The 20,401-nt window shown below is 39.7% G+C and overlaps 1 long non-coding RNA gene across 1 annotated transcript in view; it reads left to right on the top strand.

Moving 5' to 3' along the window:
- Positions 1-20,401, top strand: part of LOC121673594 — a 272,596-nt gene that overhangs the window by 248,681 nt on the left and 3,514 nt on the right. The window contains exon 13 of the long non-coding RNA XR_006019254.1: positions 14,220-14,322. This is a non-coding gene — a long non-coding RNA (uncharacterized LOC121673594). The remainder of the gene's footprint in view (positions 1-14,219; positions 14,323-20,401) is intronic.

The following is a 20,401-nucleotide window of genomic DNA, read 5'->3' as shown; positions in this document are numbered from 1 at the left end:
TGCAAACACACACAATCTTGTAACTGTATTATAAATAGTTGATTCATGCATTGAGCTTTTTAATCATAGGAACTAGTGATAATTACAAGCATTCTAAAGCATAAGCCAGCGTAATTCCATTGTAATCTTAGGAAGGAAAGTCTTGCCTTTTGCAAAGGCGGTAGCAAAATTCCCAATGCCTTCCCTAAACTGGACTTTGCTTTAATATAAAAAATGATTAGCAACAAGCTAGTAATTGTTTTTTATCTATTAAGTGGGACTGTTTAGTTTAACAGGACACACAATAATGTTCTTAGCAAAAGCTCCTTCGGTGCTTTTGGTGTATTCCTGGAGCACAGACCTGGAAAGCGTAGGTCAGATACCACATTGTGGGAATGAGGTCTTAGTCTGGGAACAGGACAGACATTTTCTGCTTCTTTAATGTGACACTTGGAACATGTTTTAAAGGGATGCTGAAATAGAAAATGGGAGTTCATTGTGTAGGTGAGAAAAAGCAGAGAATTACAAATGTGGTGAATGATAAAGGAGACTGTGGTGTGGTAGAAGCCAGGCAATGTATGTGACTGGCTACTTCTGTTTTTCTATTTCTTCCCTACGTACTGAGAAGCTGTACCATATCTCAGTATAGACCATCCTTTCTCTCCTTCAAAGTTATGTAAAAAGTCTTTATGTCATGTAAATTATTGTAGCGGTACATTTAATGTACTTTTAACTTCAGGTGATACTATTTGCAGATAGAAGAAGGAATTAAAAGTTACAAATAGTGAGCAAGCATCCCATGAGCAATTCTAGTATCCCTATTGCAATGAATAATTTGGGCAATTGTACTGTTTGAAGAAACATTATTTTTTTAAGTAGGTATTAGAAAATGTCCATGGAAAATGAGTCAGAAGAGTCATTATCTTCACCACAGACCCCCCTTACAGAATTAGTTTCAGCTTTCTGAGAGCAAAAAAAGGCCATGTGACTTAGTCATCCTACAAAAATTACTGGAGAAACTAGATTTTAAATACTGATATCACACACTGAAACGTTAGTGAGCAATCTATAAAACAAAATAGGTCTGGGAATGCTTGCAGGCACTGTAATTCAACCCACACTTTTTATTCTCTCCATCTCTTTTATTCTTTTATTGCATTATATTAAACTGAATGGATAATTTAAGCAATTAAAAGGCAAAATAATTTTCCTGGACTAAGAAATTACATTGGTTTCCTTAGGCTTGTTAAGTTTTATGTCAAAATTCAGTTTTTTAGTGTTAGTGTAATATAGAAAGGGTTACATGGATTAGAAGGGCTAACATAAAATCTCCAAAAGATTAAAATATTTACTACTTGACAAAAGCATACATAATCAAGCTGGCACCTCCTTACTACAAATGCATGTTTAAAAGTTTAAGTTTGGAAAGGTTTTAAAGGATTACTTTTATTAAAATGTCTCAGGTTGCTAGAAACAGACCTCATGGTAGACAAACAGTAAACAAGGTCACATACTTCCTACCTGTTGAATAGGGAAAAGCATGCCAGACTTCTTTGCCAAAAATCCCCTTTCGTGCCTTTGTTCTAAATAAACCCAAGGCAGCTCATTGCCAGAGCCTCTCTGCTTCCCGCACCCCCTCCCACTCCAGGCTTAAGATTCCATTTCTAGAAGCAACAGATAATTGGGGATCTTTTGAAATCAAGTATTGAGTTTTCTATTTTTAGCCGCGCTAATAAGGATGAACTGAAATTCTTTCCAGAATTTCACCTCTTCAGCTTAGGAACGAGTAATCAAAATTTGTAATAACGCCTTGGTTTGTGTTTTATGTTAATGGCTGAAGTGCCTCAACAGCCTTGGGAAAGGAACAGCTTGCTTGTCTAATTGAAGCTGGCAATATTTCCACGTCTTATTTCAGCTGGTAGGTACTGTAGCAACCAAGGTCATGTAAGAAAATTTCAGCATATGGTAACAGCTGTGCCTGTGATTGCAATATTTTCTGCAGATGGTTTATTCATCATTAGATAACAGTCATGATTATTGAGGGACTAATTGGATTTTCAAACAGCTAATCTTAGAGGATGGAAAAATTACAATAGAAAAGTTTGGTGTACCTTAGGGAGTCTCTTTATTCAGCTCCTTGCCAACTCTCAAGTTTTTGTTTAGTGTAAGAAGATATTTCCTTTCTTTATTTGCTTTCTGCCAAACAGTTTCATCACCCGCTAGAGAAGCAGTCTCCCTCAGATCTTTTAAATACTAATGTCATCTTTCTGCCATGTATGGTACCACCACCAAAAATCTGGATTTTGTTTATGCCTTTTAAATGTCTGGTATGCTATACAGTTCAGCATGTCAGAGTCCTTACTTAGGACAGCCTTACATATGTTTGTACAAGGTCGAGAAGATCGGGTTAGCAAGTTAATCTATAACAGTACATAGAGAACCAAGCATTGTTCTTTCAATCATCAACAAGACACATTTTCCAAATCACAGCCCTGAACATGCTTCTGTCCAAAAAAACTAGAAAAAATCCAAAGAGTTATGAGACTGATGCAGATTGTGAGGATCCCAGAGTTATCAGAGGTGGGGGTTATGGTATGAGAAGTCAGGCACAGAGGTAATTGGCATGAATGAGTGTTTTAAGATCAAACAGAATTGTTCTTCTCATCATGTGACCAAAATTCCTTCCTGGAAGATGGCAAACCAAAATAGGTATCTTAAAATGCTTTTATGTTTTGTCAAGTCAGGGCCATATGACCCTTATATTGATTCAGAAGGTGAAGACCAAAGTACTACGCAGGAGCATAGGTAACATAATCCATTCCTTAGAGGATATGTCTTGGGCTCTAATACCAGCATTTTGTCTAATAACAGCAACAGTAGTAAGATCAGACTGTTAAAGGTTTTCATAAAGATTTAGACTACTCAGTAAAATCTTACGTTTAACAATTGATTGATATTTAAATATACAGTCTTGAAGACTTTTAGCCCATAATAGCTCCTGGATGTGGGCTATTAGCTACAAAAACTCATGTACAACTCTTAGCAATTAAAAAAAAAGGAAAAAAGTACCATTTAGTCTTGCTGGATTTCTACATTAAAAATCTCTTTTAATTCCTTTCTCTGGAAATATGTATTCTTTTGTTTCAGCTCAACCACAAAAAAGGCTAGACTAAAAGAATACTGATGTCTTACATAATAGAATTTTTTTTCTCTATCTGATCTTTATTCTTTCTAGGCTGATCTTGCAAGTTATTTAAGGACACCTTAAAGTTAGAGTGCTCTAGGAGACTGATAGAGTGGCCACAGCTCCAGTGTTATGCTGGGGATCTGTGTAATAAAAAAAAAAAGGCATGGCTACTGCAACTCTTTTGAATATGTTATGATCAGCATAATACGTCTCATTCAACCACACGTATGAAGTTTTACTCTGGTAATATTACTGAATGATGATTGTGCTCTGGTCAGTTTAAAGACATGATAGGCTGAGTTCCACTGTGGGAAGAAAAGATGATATTCCATCTTCCAATCCCCTTCTAATGACAGTAAAGTTTTCCAAGACTTTAATCTTATTGAGTGTCTCTCCTCAGATATGGAAAACAATGGGAAACATGCTAGTGAATGGAATAAAATCATACTTAGAACAACAGTCTAAGAGGAGAGACAGAAGAAATTGGCAGTTGCTGGCAGGTAAAAAGTTTGAGATGTGTACCTGAAAAGCAAGTACAGAACAAAGAGGGATGGGGACTTATATATAACCAAACAATAGGTTTAGGCTGGAATAAAAACCTTATTCCCTCATGGGAGTCCATCAGCACAGTCTCACTGATGTAGACTCTCCTCACAGACAGGGAGAGCAGGTACCCCAGGGAGATGCATTGGTGAAGGCGTTGCAGTTCTTAGCCTAAACTGCAGTTGCAGGAGCCAGGTCTGAACACAGAGAACACAGGGTTCTTCTTTCAAACCTACTTCTATAGATTTTATGAATTAACGTCACTTGACATTTGAAACATGTTTTTAGGAATAATACATGAGGATACAAAAGGAAATTACTAGAACAAGGATAAAATTAAGAACTGAGAGTTGTACTCCACAGTTACTTTAAGCAGATTATTGAAACCCTGTTTCTTAATTTACGGATCTTGTACAATGAGGATAATCTTTATCCACAGGGTTTTGTGAATGGAATTTGTGAAGTGATTTGAGGGCTTCTCCAAGAAAGTCCTATAATCTGGAATTACAAATCTTTATTAAAATGTTTTAGTGTGTCTAAGAAGCAGGTAAAGCAAACATAAAAGCTACAAAGTTATGATTTAAAATGTTTATGTAGACTCAGTAGTATTCTGAAGGAGTAGTTATAATGCAATAGTGTACATGGATGTCTGTAAGAGTTCATGAAGTCAAAACCAGCCATAGCACTTTACCACCCTGGACTTTCTGCTTTCTTTTTAATATGTACTTAGAAATTTGATGTGTAATTAGAAATTTTATTAAAATACAATGCACTCAGCAGTGTACACTGAGTATCTTTTCTGTTTAATATCTCATTTCCATTATTCTTCTACCAAAGCCGTATCACATTGAGGCAGGTGACCTTTCCCCTCTACTCAGCACTGGTGTGGCCACACCTGGAGTGCTGTGTCCAGTTCTGGGCTCCTCAGTACAAGAGAGACATGGGCACACTGGAAAGAGGTCAAGAAATGCCCACAAAGATTATTAAAGGTTTAGAGCATCTCTGCTATGAGGAAGGGCTGAGCAAGATGGGAGCCTGGAGAAGAGGAGGTTTGAGGGGGATCTTATCAATCTACATAAATGCTTGAAGGATGGTGCAAAGGAGACACTGCCAGGCTCTTTTCAGTGGTGCCCAGTGACAAGATAAGAAAGAGGAAACAGTTTTTTACTGTGAGGATGGCTGAGCACTGGTACAGGTTGTTCAGGGAAGTTATGGATTTTTGCATCTTGAAGGTATTAAAAATCTGCCTGGACATGATTTAAGGGAGGTCCTGCTTGCGCCAGGGGATTAGACCAGATGAATTCCAGAGGGTCCTTCCAACCTCAGACATTCTGTGATACCTGATCTGTGATGTTAACACAGATTTTCTGGCACAGACAAGAATTTATCAACAAGTTTGAAGAGCTCTAGAGATGGCATGTGAAGTTCTAAATGTTTGTGTTTGTTGGATATGCTCAATAGTGTAGCTAAAGACTCCTTCAAACCAATAAAACCTCAAGCTAAGAACTTGCCTAAACTGAAGATGGGAGAAGGAAGGAAAGAAACTTGCAAACAATGAATTCCCCTTATGTTAATGAGAGAAACATGGGTTTATCAAAGCTCAGCTGAGTATTTTGGTGATCTCCTTCAATAGCCTCTTCTACAGCTATTAAACCAGATTTTAAATGAGCAAGGAATAGAAATCTCTCATAATACTCATTCTAAAATTAGAAACAAGGCTTAAGAACATGTTTCCACATCTAATACACAGCCAGAGTGCTTCATTATAGCAATCACAAAACATTTGAAGAGAGACCGATTTAGGCCAGTGTTAAGCTGACGAAGGGGGAGTGCAGAATTTAGGAAATTCTTGTTCCTTTTTCCTGCTGCTAAAATTAGAAAATCTTGGCATATTTTCAGGCCATAGACCAATTTGTGTCTTTGTTAGGTGTCCAAATGCATGAAGTTGTACTGATATAAAAGCAGTAAGAGTGAGAGAAGGATCCAGCCTTAAAAGGAGAGATGGATCAAAGATACACTCTTGAAATAATTATCAAAACTTCTTAGAGCAAGTTGAAAAAACAAGAGACAGGTAAAACAATTTTCATTCAAAGTGATCTGAAATTTCAGTAAGACAGATGATTCTGTGAGAATAGGTGAAGTTGCCTGATGAGGAATTTTTGAAGCTGTTTCAAAATACTGATAATTAAATATTTCTTTTACCCAAATTAATCTATTTTTCACTCCTATCCTGGGTCCCTTCAATCTGCTCCACAATATTTAATTCCAAAAAAGTGCTATATTTAATTTTCCTCTTGGCCAATTCCCCCATAAGAGCTGCAGCCCTTTTTACTTTTTTTCTGTATTAATCAAAAATTCTTTGCTACAACACCACTATCTCTGCTGAAGTGCAGTTTGGCCCTACTTTCCAGACTTCTCCTCATTCTTTGTTTCAGGCTAGAGTTGTTTTTTTTTTTTTCTGTTGGAAATATTCAGGTTACTTCTGAACCTTGTGGCACAACATGGGAGTCACATGGCTGGTGCATGGGTGGAGACCTGGCCTGGGCAATCTGAGCACTGTGTACCAGGCCATCAAGCCAACAAAGTCATTTTCAAGGCACAGTTTGCTGTTTAAATGAATCTAAATTTTTTTATCTCATCTTTTCCAACAAAGTCTGAAACAACTTCCCATGGAGCAGGACTTCCTACTCTTACTCAGTTCTAATTTGGATCATGGGTGCCTGGAAAAATAAATGAAAACAAGATAAGTTTTGGGGTGACTTTTTGCTGTATCAGTGCCAGTGCATGCACAGTTAGCACAGGAGTGCAGTGCTGGTGGATGGGAACGTGATGAAACAGCCTCTTGGTCAGCCCATGCTGGCAAATGAGATGGTCTGTGTTTACTGAGCTGCAGGGCCCCATGGGTCTATGGCAATGCTCAGCTGTTTTGTATTCCTGGTGCTGTGTGTGTCTCAGTCTGCAGTCCCAAAGGGGTCTATGTAATAAAAAGTCTGTGTTGTAGTGTAGGAGCTGTGAGCTTATCCACTCATCTTTGCTGCAGCTATTCCCTTTGAATGAAAAGTTTTTTGAGGTTACAAGTATTAGTGCAAGTAGCAGCTACACCCAGGACAACAAGGAAGAGTCTGTAGTCACCGATCCTGTATTTCCTGTGGTATCTCAACAGGAGGGGGTAATAATCTCCCACAGACCACCCCAAATCATCAAACCAATATGAACTGTACTTGCCATACCAAGAACCAGGCATCAAAGCTCAAGTGCTCACATATTCTATTAAGTGTTTTAATATTAGAGCAGGGAGACCAGAAAAACTGCAACCTTTTGGTTCCCTGAGGTCTGTAAAGAAGGCCACGAGGGACAAAACACTGTATTTTTTTCTGTTCTTCTCTACAATATTAAACCACTTAATAGAATATGTAAGCTCTTGAGCTTTGATGCTTGGTTCTTGGCATGCCAGAGGCTTTGTTACATGTTTCTACAGTAATTGAAAGAAATATCCATCTGTAGCAATTTCATTTTTTAGCAAGCTGAACAGATTCTTGGGAGGTAGGAACTGCAAACATATGAAACGGAATAAAATAGTTTCTATCGAGCTCAATTCTTTTAGTTCTGCTTTTGAGGAAACAATCACAGAGGAGTGTTGTGGAGGAGCCCTGGAATCAGAGCTGACATATTTGCAGTCTTGGTTCAAATAATGCTGCATGCAGCCAACCCTGGGGATGCTTACAAACCTGCCACACCATGTTAGCAGACAGGGCTGGGGTTATGCCACCAGGCTCCGGGTGCAAGACAGCAGCTCTAATTACCCAGCTCAGACTTGTTTCCTGAGTCACAACAACTGTTAAGCAAATCTCATCCACCTTATGGTTCATCTTCCCACTTTCTTATCCTTCACTCTGCTATGGTTTGTTGATATGATTTTGGGACAGTGATTTGTCTCTTACATTGTGTCACAATGGGACCCTGATCTTGGTCCAGAAATACAGATGATACTGTGTTACAACTAAACAGAAAATGTCACAGAACAGCTATTCAAAAATCAGCAAAAAAATGGAAAAATGGGATATGCTACAAGCAGAGGTGACCTGGTGTCTTGGAGGAATAGGATAAAAGTGAAATGGAACTAAGAAAGGACTAAAGAGAAATTTGTAAAGCCAGAACCTTGTAGACATTTGGCAAGGTGCTGAACAGGGAAAATTTCTTTGAATAGTGGAGAATCAAGTTTCCACAGTGAGGTTTGTTATGGCCTTTGAGAGCTCAGGATTTTTACAGCTTCAGCAGATGGACTTCGCCCAGGTAATGTTATTTTTTTGGAACCTAAGATGTGTGGTTAGCAGCACCCCCACCAACATCTTTCATTTCTGAAGTTGGCACTGTTCTGCAGTTGGCAACCAATTGCCTACAATGCATGCTCACAGCACTGTGACATCCTGACGCAGAAAATCTAACCACTCTGGAGTGCTCCATGAATACTACTTCCAATCTAAAGGCACAAACCTCCCCAAAAGTAAGGTTCGTGCACCATCTTACCTTTCTGCCAAAAACCAGCAGGGATTTGTTTGCTATTGTTTGCCCTATGCTATTCTCATCTGAAATGTGTAGCTTCAGAGAAGAATTACATTGAGATTTCTTTTTTCTGACAGGTATTAGATTGAGCTCAGTTGTGCACTGAGCTGGGCTCTCCAGGTAGCTGAGCACCTCAGGGCAAAGAGAGGTGCTGTAAGGCCAGTCTGTGAAATACATGAGATTTTAATTTACATTATGAACATCATAAGCCTTTGACTTTACAACAGCCTCTAGAGAGCAAAGCCAGAGCATCTTTTCTAGGCAGGGATGATCCCAGCAATGAAATGTCAATTCAGAGCATGTTGTTCTGCACAACTCCTCATACTGTTTTATTTTTTATTGATATAGTGAAAAAACAGAATCATAAAATGGATTGGGTTGGAATGACCCTTAAAGATCATTATGTTCCAACCCCTCTGCCAGGGGCACAGACACCTTCCACTAGAACAGATTGCTCAAAGTCCCATTCAACCTGGCCATGAACACTTCTAGAGATGGAGCATCCACAACTCCTCTGGGCAACCTGTTCCACGGCCTCAGAGAACCCTCAAGAAAGTGCTGGAACATTCTATGGAGCTGACATCCAGCCTGCAGTAGTCAATGTCACCAGAGGAATCACTGCAGAGCAGGACAATGCCCACAACAACCACAGCTTTATGACAAAAGTGTCTAGACTTTCTTTCCCTATAGTCTGCACCCCCACAATGACAAAAGAAACAAATAAAAGATAAAAACATAACCTTTAATCTGAAAAACCTAGATTTATAATGTCCCATTATTCTGACATACAGAAATCTAGTTACAGAACAGACTAAATGCATTTGTACACCTAACTGCCTTTGCTCACCATCTCCTTTGGGGAACAACCCTTTTTCCAGGCTGCTTCCATCCTCTCCAAATCTAAAGCACCCACTCCAGTGATTGTGTCTTTCCCTCCCCATGAAGGTCTGGCTGCTGTCTCTCACTGCCTTCTCAGCTGTCTGTTTGCAGGGCAAGTTCCTGGCTACTTGCTGCAGCTATTCCTGTCTGCTGCTTTGCCTTGCCCTCATGCCCCCTCTGGGCACAACCTCTCCACTTTCACCTGAAGGTCCTTCCTGACCCAGTACCTCTCATCACAGGACACAACACAAATGGAAAACAAGCAAATTAATAATTTCACAGGTGGCTTACGGCAAAGTGTCAGTGCTGACTAAAAAAGATTTGAGAATAGCTGTAAGTGTTCTGGCAAAAAGGAAAAAAAAAGAATGTAATCTTTGATAAAATGATGGAGGTCAGCAAACTGCAGCTAAAAATGGAGATAGCAATGAGATAAACACCAGCTGTTTTTTAAATCCTTCTGAAGCAGTGTACGAGGTGAATTTCAGGTGTTTAAGAGGACATGTGCAATGTTCTTGGAAAACACACTGCCATAAAGAAATATTAGAGGAAGAAGGAATATATGGTTGTTGCCGACCAGGATAAATTATTATTAATGTTTGCAATGGATGCCCAAATAGCAGGCACCAGAACAGTGCAATGGTTTGGCCTTAAAAAGCCTCTAGACACCAAACTTTTTCACATAGCAAGATGTAAAAGGTCCAGTTTCTGTGTTTTGCATTAGTAGGGGGGAAGCGAATAGAGAAAGCTGACAGCTGCCAGATGGCACAAATAGCTCCACATTACCAAGTACATTTCTTGTCTAAGTTTATGACAGAAGACTTGCAGTTTTGCAAGAGCTCAGCCTTCAGAAAGTACACTTAAAATTTCTTATTGTATGAATCAGGGTGACTGAACAAGGTTTTCATCTTCCTCTGGAAGACTCTTTATCTCTGGAGTTCCTGGCCATCAGCTTCAGCCCCTTGCTTCAGTGAATTCTGAATGTCACAGTACTACCCTTCAGTCCCCTCTCACAGCTCCTGCAGTCCTCACAGCATCTCTTCACAAGGTGTTGGAGCTACTTAGGCCTTACCTTGATGGCTGTTTCTCCACGTATCCTTTACTGATGTGTGTGAATTCCTGAAACCACCTTGGGCAGACCTGGAAAGAAAAATGTTGAACTGCAGATCCTGTAAAATGGATAGGGTCACATGAAAAGACATAGGATGTTGTTTTTTATCTTGCTATAAGTTCATGGGATTTCTAACTTCATACAGATTCCAGAGACAAATGGGAATACTTAAAGTGGGACCTTTACAAGGTACACTGAGCTATTCTCAAGTAAAGGATGAGAGAGTCAAGGCTGAAGACTCCTGTGACCGGCTATGAGTGAAGATCCACAAATATAACAAGGGAATGCAGCTTATCTGCCTGCATCTTCCTTTCTGAGGGTTTCTGCATGTAATTCTGCTCACCTTATGAGCTAGAGGACAAAATTTTATTGCTGTAAGTCATATTTCTTTTCCTGTAGAAAAGGACAGAAGTAAAAGACCCTACATGCTGGTTAGTAGTAAGATGGAATAAGATGGAACCAGAAAATTTCCCTTCCTATATAAAATCAATACCTGTACTCTTTAGATAAAGTCTGTAGAGTCTGGACATTTGTGCAAGACCCCCTTTTTGCTTTGGCTAAGTTTGCCCCGCTTGTTTTCCAGGTATGCACAAATATGAAAAGAGGCTCAGCTCTGAGTTGAAGTTTCAACAACACAAACAGGGAAATCTGTTCTGTGTCATCAGTATTAGGCACTGAATTTGTATGTCTGCAGTAATTGCCAAAAGAGTTCTCACCCCAGCTTTGTTGTGTTTCTGATGTTCTCTAAATGTCAGTGAAATCAGATAACCGCCCCTTCGCTAAATAATGTCTGTCCTCTCCCTCTGTCCAGGGGACGAACATATTGCCAGGGACTTTTAAATAGAATGAAAGATGGGGAGTGCTGAAACAGCCACATGTACTTCAAATTCTTCTTATAAGAGTGGTTGTCATTAGCACAGATTATTTTTGTTCATTGCATATGTACATTTTCTAAATAAAATTCCCAGTACTGTTGCCCCTTTCTCAAAAAAACATCAGGCACTGAACCCCAAAGTTATAGCAAAAGAAAATTTTTATCTCTTTAGAAGGCAAAGTAAATCATTCTGTGGGAACACAGCCAACCTAAGACTTACTGCAAATGAAAAAAAATTACACAACTATCACTTTATTTGGATCAATGACACCTGTTTTTAGGTAGATTCAGTGCAACTGTTATGTGTGCAGATGTACACAGATGATGCTATTATTTATAGAAAGGTTCACAGCCCACTAGAAACCATCTTGTAAAAAAGTCGACTTGAAAACCTCTGAAGATGCTTTTAGGAAGCTTCCAGATGCTTGGATAGCCAGCCAAATCTCTGGTCCACAAGAACAGAATGGAGATCTAAAAAAATCAGGTTGTGTTTTTAATTTTCTCCTGCAATATCTCTTGCACTTGGCACCAAAAGAAAACATAATAATTCAAGAGAACCAAAATCCATCTGAGATCAAAGGAAAGTTACAGTTCAGTTCAAGGATGTCCAAACTGGCATCCTGTCTCTACAGGTGGTAAATGCAACTGATGTTTCTCATAATCTTTTCTATAAATAACACCAGCACAAAGGTTTGCAAGACAGGGTCTAAAGAGAATGAGGGTAGTTGATATTCTACTCTTATCTGAATGAATGCGGTGTCATTACTGACCTTTCTTTCTTGTTAACATTGTTAAAAACTTTACCTATTAGTAAAAGAAATTTATTTTTTGGTGTAACTTTATAGACTTATTCTAGAAGAAAGAAAACTATATCTGGGCTTGATCCTGTATAAGGAACTGAAATTAATGAGTGGACAAAAGATGGGGGCAGAAATGACTTCAGTCTGCACACTGTTCATGTGCATATCCAGACATACAGAAGTATTTCTACTGTATTTTCACCCATTTACTATTCAGTACCATGACATGTTTTCATACAGATGCTGTACCTGAGATCACCTCCTCTTTTGTTCCCTCAAAGACCTTCTACAGAGCTGCTAAGCAATGGAGAGTGCTTTTTCTTCAGGAGTGTTCTGTTCTGTCAACATTTGCTGCTTCCACAGTGAGAAATACACTTTACTCTCAGCTTGCACAATTTAAGTCTTATCACGTAGGTAAAGGCAGTCTACTGGCAGTCAAAACAGACATGTCTTACTTTGCATTTTTCATGATACCAGTACCTGTGAACGGAAACTTCACAGATTTTCAGATTTAACTACTACTGGCTTAGTTTACTTTAAATGATAAATTGTGGGAAAATAGAAAAGGATAACTGAATGTGAACATGAGAAAGAACTGAGTTTTTTCACTGGCCTGTCACTGGTTGTCCCTTAGGTTCAGTAGGGCCGCTCTAAGAAGGAGGTCTTCAAGGAAGCCAAATGACTCTGGAGCCCTCAGTCAGCCAGTCTGGGTAATCCCCAGTACCTGGAGGAGTGGAGCAGTGCTGGTGCTGACTGCACAGGTTGTTGCAGCAGAAATAGCACAGCTCCATCAAAGCACTGCTGTCCTGACCTAAAAACCCAGCTAGGGAATGAGTTCACAGCCATGGGAGCAGTGCTGAGCTGACACAGCTACCCTGCTCTGCCTGTTCACGCTCTCCTGAGCATGCAGCTTAACACTCAGCCCGCACTACATGGTGTATTTTATTTTATTTTATTTTATTTTAATTTCTTTACTCTTAGTCTCTAGAGCTACATAGGATTTAACACATCCAGCAAGGCACTAGAACAAAGGGCCATGCCCAGAAAAGTAATGAACACATGCTGTCATAACATGACAGTTAAAGTCACCTCCCTGCCCCTGTGAAACCTTCTGTTTCTTCAGCCTCCTCAGCACATATGCTTTACCAGCTCAAATTCACTCCTGCACTGGTAAATACATATCATCAACTACCCTTTGATAATTTTATGCTAACAGAGTCTATGTCTCTGCTGGAAAGCACCATTTCACTTGGTTTAGTAAGCTTAAAGGGGGTTTACTCAGCTGCAAGCAATACCACTGGTTGTTGCGCAGTATGCTTTACCATCTGACCACAGACACAAAACTAGTACACAAAAGAGAAAAACTGGAATTAAACTCCTGAAATTTAAAATCTTCACTCTGGAACAAATGTCCTTCAATATTTCAAGAAGCACTAAGGAGAAGAGCAGTTTTAAAATAGTAGACAGAGTGATCAAGACTGACCTTTTTCCACAGAGGACAGTTAGTAGTTGCCTTACAAGTGCTGTATCATTCATGGAGCTAACCAAGCCCATGAAAAAGATGTGTCCCAGGGCTGAGGACCTAGAAGTCTAGGGACTTGATGGCAGAAATTAGAGCCAGAAGTCAGGGCCCTGCCAAGGCATAATTTCTTTAATTTTGAGGAAAATAAAATTACCTCTCACAGAACTTTCAAACGAATGAGGTAAAATTCTTTAATTGAAGCTTTTATTCTAAAAGTATTTCTGTGTTATTAATTAAAGAAGGAACTCAGACCAGAACCCAGAATGATATTCAAAACCAGTGCACCCTAACATGTGGTTTATATGTCAATCTTTGCCTAAACTATATGTGTTTCTAATCAGTATGACTTAAAACGATATTACGTCTGTGGCTTTCATAGGAAGAAAGAGATCAAAACCTAAACCTGTGCTACAATCCAGTCTTTGCCATGACTTTGGTGACAAACCTTTCTAAAATACTTATGCCTGAGAAGAGCCTTAAGCCCTCTTCCACCACCGTCCAGTCAAGCAAGTTAGTTGTTTTGGAAAGAATCATAGGATGCTTTGCCATGGGCAGGGACACCTCCCACTAGAGCACCCACCAGGTTGCTCAATGTCCCATGCAGCCTGGCCTTGAACACTCCCAGGGGTGGGGAATCAACAACTTCTCTGGGCAACCTGTTCCAGTGTCTCACTATTCTCACAGGGAAGAATTTCTTCCTTATAGCTAAATTAAATTTCCTCTCTTTCAGTTTGAACTCATTACTCCTTATCTTTTCACTACAGTTCCTGATGAAGAACCCTCTTCTTGGCTTCTTCTGGGCCCAAAGAGGATCCAAAAGGCAAACACAGCAAGAGTAACCTTTCAGTAATGCTACTTCAAAGAAATGTTGGTACTTACTTATTTTCTTTTTTTTTTTTTTAAATAATCAGTTCAGTTCCACTTTTTAGCATGTACAAAAGAGTGTAATTCACAGCTCCTTTTGTGTTCCCTCATGTCAAAATGCTATCTTACAAGTGCAGATTGATTCTGCAGAGTGCATATGTTGAAGAATCCTTGACCATTTGGGTAGAATGAAAGAGTTGCTGGAGCCCTACTCCGGCTGAATCTTCTGACCTGCACCAGCAGTGGTGTGCCAAGACAAAACAAGTGTGCCGTATGGGTGATGCACAGCGCTTTGCTGAAGCACTAAACTTTCCTATCCCAGCAACCATAAGATATCGTCACTGAACTTTGAGAAGAATGCAGCCAGTCAAATGAGAAAGCAACCCCAGGGCCCTCTGTGACTCCAGTTTCAGTTCTAATCTCAGAATAGGAGCTTTATCTTGAAATCTTTATTCAGACACACACACACACACGCAAAAATTGAATCAAACTGCAAATGTATTTTCTTCCCACTTGCCCTTTCCATGAGCAAGGATCTCAGGCAGGCTTTGAATAAACATTATGAAGCTTTTCAGTATACCAGTCATAAAATCCCCATTTCTGCCACTGGAACTAATTCAGAGTAAGGATCTGAGGTCCATCCCACCTCAGGACAGGGAACCACATGCACCTGCAGGAGAATAGGACACTACAGCCGGCTGCCTCCTGTAATCATGTGCAACTGGCAGCTCACAACAAGCACAAGGCATTCAGAGTTCACTGAAAGTAGAAGACAAAACAACTCCAATTACTTTTTTATTTGCTCCATGTTGGGCAGCTTCATGCAGCCTGTAACCAGGGCAATTGATGCACAACAACTTGTTATCTGTGAGGGAATGTACTTCAGCCAGAAGCTCTAAGACATTGCGAGGGTTGATCTCTGACCTGCAGGAGGTGTACTTCTACTTTTAAAAAGCTTGATATTTACATGGAATAGTTGTTTCCAATAAACCTGGTGGTTTTCTCCCCTCATGCTTGTTGTTTTAACTATTGCATTAATAACTAGAAATTCATGACAGCCCCATAAAAATCATGTCAAAAGGACATCAAGTCTGTATGAGCAGCCCTCAGAATAGTGCTGTTATGCTTCAACATGACTGTCAGATTATTATTTTTAAATAACAAGTAGAAGAGACAATCTCTTCTCATCCTTGGAAACCAAGCTGTTTTTTTGCTGAGACTTAAAACAACATTAGTCTGAGCCAGAGACTAAGCATGGGAAAACTGAATGTTGATGATTTGCATCAGGCATTGCTATTTCAGCCCCAGCCCAGGCTCATAGGAAGAATTGTCAGACAAGTTTCAGTGCAGGCAGGTTTACAGTATAAATGCCAACAAGACAACATAAATAGTAGTGAATAAGACTTGCTGGATGATTGGACAGAAATACTATGGTGTGTTGTGAGTGCATTGTTAGTCATTGTGCTGTTTGTTTCTTTTTTTCTTTTTTCAGGAGGTTTGCACTTATTATACTGAATAGATATTCTTAATATATACTTAATATATATTCTCAAACCCCAGAGTTCCCCCTTATCCCATAGCTGTGATTACCCTCCCCCAAAGATAAAGACATATATGCACACAGTAATCATCACCAGAGCTTTCACAAATACCTGGGCAAGAAGCAGCTATCACCACTCCATTTGTAGTTTCTATGTATGATATGGCAAGTGCACCATCTAGTCACAGCATCGCTCACTGCCACAGCCATGGCCTGCTAAAGCACCTTGCAAACATTCAAGCACACAATGTCCATGTTCAAAGTGTTCTTTTTTATTTTTTTTTAATATACAATCAATTGGGTTCACTGGAACTTTAAGGCATATGCATTTCTGTAGAAAAAACATGAATATTGATTGGAGAGAGGCTTGTGGGCAGCCTTAGCTGGAAGTTTTCAGTGGAAATTCACTCATTTGCAAACTCAGCAATGCCCACAAGAGACAGAACATATGTAAGTGTTTATTATGTGAATACATCTGAAGACCTATTTAAGCTGATAGTTTAATGCTCCAAGGTTTGTACCACAGGCTTCAATAACATTTTGTCTCCTCTACATCAAGTTCTTCCAAAGACTGGAGAGAAGAAAGAACAGCAAGAAATCCTTTTAAGCTACAATTGCTTTTTTGAAAGACTTACGTCATGGTCCTACCCAAAGGAACAACACTGTTTTTGCCTAGCTATAGGCGGGATACGTCTGTATCTCTAGCTCTTCAACTATTTAGGATAGTCTTTGCTGAATATCATTGAATTAAGGTGCAATCGTGTTTTCTTCCAGCTTGCCCTTTTCATGAGCAAGGACCTCAGGCAGGCTGAATATCATGTTTGCTGAATATCATCAATCCCATTTCAGCCTCCTCACTTCTTGCCTCTCTTTAAACTGTGCAATGGATGGTAGACACTCATCCATACCAGGATGTCGAATTCCTCATCATCATGTAGTGGTCACACATGCCCTGCCGCCTGTAAGCAATTGGGTAGAGTATGGCAAATCTAAACAGCACATCTCAGGGGGAACAGAAGAAAAGAACAAAGCCTAAATTCCCTGCTTCTTCTAGCTATGCCACCTACTTAGATTTCCTCCCCTGCCTGAAGCTAGTCACGCCTGCTAGAACGACAAGGACTTTGAGGACTTTCATTGTTTCCAGGTTAACTGGGTGGCCTTCATTCCTCTTCTGTCTTGGGATTCTGTGGAGACCATCCCACTGTTTTACTTCACATCCTCAAAGAAAATGCTTGGACTCACCATTCCATTGTCTCTTTAAAGTAGGCTATTTCTCCATTTTCTTCTCCTTTTTTTGTGTGCCTCTGCTAAGTAGAACATGAAGCCCATTGCTAAAGTTGTTAGTGGATTATGGCTGCATCGATTTGGGTGTGATTTTCCATTCTAAATGCTCTACCACCACTCTATTTGTTTACTTTTATCCATGCCATTGTGGTTGCTCTCAAGACAGATGGATTTAAGACACTAGTGTGCTTAGAGTTAAAGGAGGCCCTTTTTCCCCAAATTCATGCTTCTGGAAATGATATCAATGGACATGACCACCCTGGATCCACCTACTTAGGAACTGGAAGGAGCTACTGGAAAGCCATTTGCATGTCAAAATTTTGTAACTTGGCCAACAGAGCTAACAATCTCTAAGCTTTTCCCTGGAGAGGAAAGTCTTGAGGCTGGGGGACAGCCTGAATTTTTTGCACCCTTTTTCACTCATCAGTACTATTTTTTTTTTTTAACGAAGAGCATAACCGTAGGATAGAAAAATGAAAATCTCCAGCCAAGATCAATGCAGAATCCGTGCAGTAATGAGCAAAATATCAAAAGGACTGATATTCAAAAGGGGGACAACACCCCAAGGTAACAACAGCAGTTTCATTGAAACTATTGGACAATTCCAGCTTTCTGAAGGGGAGAACAGGACTGGGCCTGCAGGCAGCTGTGCGGAACAAACCTGATAAAGCTGCAGCTTCTCCCTCTTACCTCCCTCAACCTCACACGTGCTCCTATAAAGCACAAACTAAGATCTCCCCTGCTGAGCTAATCTCTTAGAATATAACAGCCCTGAAGTTGTCTAAAGAAAAACTGCCTCAGACAGGGCTCCACATCAGACTTGGTCCCTTTATGGCTCTTTCCCAACAGTAAGCCCACACGTGATCCTTATGCTTTCATCTCTGGCTTCCAGGCAATCTTTGTTCTCTCTCAGCAAGGAGGCATCACTAACTCTTTCTTGGGCTCAAAACTACAGGGACTACTCCAACACTCCCTGAAAACAGGCTGCCTCTCATATCTCCCAGCAATCTAGGCTCCCAGCCACCAGATCAGTCAGATCTCCTTAGTCCTCTAAGTCCCATTAGTTAGGAAGAAAAACAGGCACAGGTGAGAGTAAAGGCACGAATCCCTTCAAAGCTTACATTTGCCCATGATAAAATGCAGGACTCTTGTAATACTTCCCGTAATTTAAACACTGGAAAGTAGAATGGAATAAGTCCAAATTTATTTAGCCTTTTGAAATATTAACTATTTCTTGCTGGAAATGTTGTAGATGCACAGCTCCCAGCAAGCTGTGATGTGCCTGCATCTGTTCTGAAAATCTGGGTGAAGTTCTGTCCTTGAATTTGGTACAAAAAAGATTTTTCAAAATTAAAACACATATTTTCCCTTTTCCAATTTGAACACCTTAGGCAGAGACAGGCAAATAAAAATCTCACCATACGGTGTGAGTAGCATAAGAATGGATATTCGATTATTAACAAAGTTGCTGTGCATGCCCTTTTGGGTTAAAAAAAAAATAGTCAAGCAAAATGAGAGAGGCTAGGAGCATACCAGTGTACCAAAAATCTTTTCATTTAGCTGAATTTATATAAAATAATTTCTTGGTTTTCCTTTCATTATTCTTAATTTCCTCTCAGTGACTGTTCATTTAAGCTACTTTCATTCATGTAGTTTTCTTTATATATCATAGAATCCTAGAATGGCTTGGGTTGGAGAGGACCTTAAAGACCATCTAGTTCTATCTCCCCTACTGTGGTCAGGAACACAAATAGGTTGCTCAAAGCCCTATCCAACACTGCCCTTAAACACTTTTAAAAGTGCACAGTGTCTGCGTTTGGTCTATCAAAAGCCATGTACAAGTTAGAAAAATGGCTAAATTCTACTTTCAGTTTAATTCCAAAAGAGAACAGTAATTCTCTTCGGGGAAACACTGCTGTCTTTCTGTGCTGATGCAGAAGTGGTTTTGCTGCAGCTCACCATGTCAGGAGCAATGGTTACCTACAGAAGGACTGCTGGCATGTTCTCGTTCTCTCTTTTTTGCCATTTTCCCGTAACCAATCACCGCGAACGGGTTACAAACTTTTCGATGCAAAATGCAAAGGAAGTGGATTGAAGAAATTTAGACGGTTCTGTGTTCAAATACTGCCATCAAGCGGATAGACACAGTAGAAGGCTGCAACTAAGAGTAAGGACGTTGTTTTGAAAGAGGAAAGTGGACAGAGAGATGAAGAATAAAACAGTATTTTTGCTCCAAGCTTCACGTTATAAAAACATTTTTGGACTAATAAAAATTCCTCACTAAGCTTGGCTTATTCCCCCTTCTTTATATTACATCACTTTCATACTTTAGCATCTTTGAAGTTGCTTAGACTTGCCTTTAAGAGACCATGAAAATATAACAATGTTACTCTCTGCCTGTAGAATTTGTTTCAATTGGTATGGACAAGAAGGATTCTTCATTGTGTACCCATGGACTTCTCTGAGACCCTCAGATAGGAGCTTCAGCACAGGTTCCCCAACTCAAAGACCTACAGGGGAGTGAAATGGAAGAAAAATTATCCTTTTGAATTTTAGCGCTAATAACCAAAATTAATTAATTCAACGGCCCCTTCAAATCCCAGAGCAACAGTTCAGTTTATATTTGAAACTGAAATATTCCTCTTTACATGATATCTTATTCTCCCTCTTGCAAAGTTTTAAAACAACCTTCATTATCATAATTCTAAAATGTATCTTCACCTCCTTCAATAAAATTAGAGAAACTTCAAAATATTACTTGATTTTAAAAGGGGCAAAATCCCAGTGCATTTTCTGGATTGCACTCATTTAATGGCCACAGAGATGCAACAAAGATTCCCTGTCTTTGTGGACCTTTGTGCCGATTCCCATACGGGTTGAGCAACTACAAAAGTCTTCTCTCAAGACACTTCTTTCACCTAAGCCAGTCATAACTGGATATTTTCCTAGGCTGTGTGACTTCCAGGAACACAGGATTTGTCCATGGCTCATTCACAAGAAATGCATGGTAAATGAGATGTGTTTTGGAAAATACACAATGTATGTATAGTACATGTGCAATGATTTCATGTTCTCTGGATGCATATGCATGTGGTTCTGCCAGGAAAGTCCTGTATTTACAAAACCAAAAAGTGTCCTATATCTGTAGCAAATTGTTCTGCCCTTAAGGCTGTGATAGTAAATAAATTTGCCAAGGCAAACTTGAGAACTTGGAGAGGGAATGACATAGTTGTGAGAAGTATTGTACTCGGCCAGTGA

Source organism: Corvus kubaryi, unplaced genomic scaffold, assembly GCF_017639235.1.
Source record: "Corvus kubaryi isolate FWS band 111438036 unplaced genomic scaffold, C.kubaryi_AGA036_p1.0 66, whole genome shotgun sequence".
In the NCBI taxonomy this organism is placed as follows: domain Eukaryota; kingdom Metazoa; phylum Chordata; class Aves; order Passeriformes; family Corvidae; genus Corvus; species Corvus kubaryi.
Note: the sequence above shows the minus strand (reverse complement) of the source record. Positions and strands in the feature narration are given on the sequence as shown.